Genomic DNA, 1,165 nt, shown 5'->3' on the forward strand with positions numbered 1-1,165 from the left:
ATATATATGTATACATACATATATGCATATATATGCATATATATATATATATATATATATATATATATATATATGTATATATATATACACATGTATATATATATATATGTATATATATATATATATATATATTGTTGCGGATATGGGATTTGGCCTCCATATCCGCTTGTAAATATTCCCCTATTTCCCCAATACTCCCCAACTATCCCCAATCCCCCATTCCCTAGTCCCATTGTCTGTAAACAACACTCTGTAGAACCGACCTTCCCCTTTTTCCCCCATTAAATGTCGTGCCCAGGTCCACCGCATCTCACGTAGACAACTTTCGGACATCTTGCTAGTTATTCTTAGTCTATGTCAGTTAAGGACTCGTTTCCATTAATTCTGACTCTTCGTTGCACCAGAATGTGATTGTATGGCACCAGTAGTGAGTTTAGGACCTCCCCATACCTCCTCCCATCTTCCCCATGAAACAACAACAACAACGACAACTACCACAACAGCGCGCGGGGAGTGTGCGTCCTCACTCCGGCTCGGTTAGCCGCCATTACCCATGTGCGCCGACGGGGTTACCACGAAGGGGCTGCCTGTCGGCCCCTCATCAAGGGCGGAGCCCGGTAACCCCCCGCACCCAATAAGAAGCAACGGGCCGATTCCATCTGGGGCGGAGCTAACGAGCCGAGGGCGTGTCACTCCCCGCCGGATATACGCAGCGACTTACCGGACGTGACGTCAGATGCGCCCCGAGATTGAAGAAGAACCAGTCGCGACCTCCGAGCGCTGAGAGACCTCCCTGCATCTTTCGGACCGTGTGGATCCTGTCCCTGAGCCAAGAGTGCACCTTGTGCTGTCCACCGACTACCTGCCCTTCCTTGCCATCAATCCCGGTGTGAGTCAGTCTTGTCCCGTTTATCTGTCGTCTGTCGGGGTTACTATAAGACCGTATTTAAGTGCCTACCTTTCTATGCTGTCTCTCTTGTCCTTGTAATCTAACGTTCCGAACTATTATAACCTCCTCCGGAGGTCTTGAGAACTGTACCCCTGGTGTCGTGTCATTTTAACCCAGCCGCTGTGTCCTTTCCTCAATTGATTTAGCGTAGCGCGACTCGGCCAACGTTCGAGTATAATCGGGTAAACTGTGCAGACGCGGTCATACCAAACCGCT

The sequence above is a fragment of the Myxine glutinosa genome, chromosome 1 (genome assembly GCF_964187855.1).
Source record: "Myxine glutinosa chromosome 1, kmMyxGlut1.1, whole genome shotgun sequence".
NCBI classification, from domain to species: Eukaryota; Metazoa; Chordata; class Myxini; order Myxiniformes; family Myxinidae; genus Myxine; species Myxine glutinosa.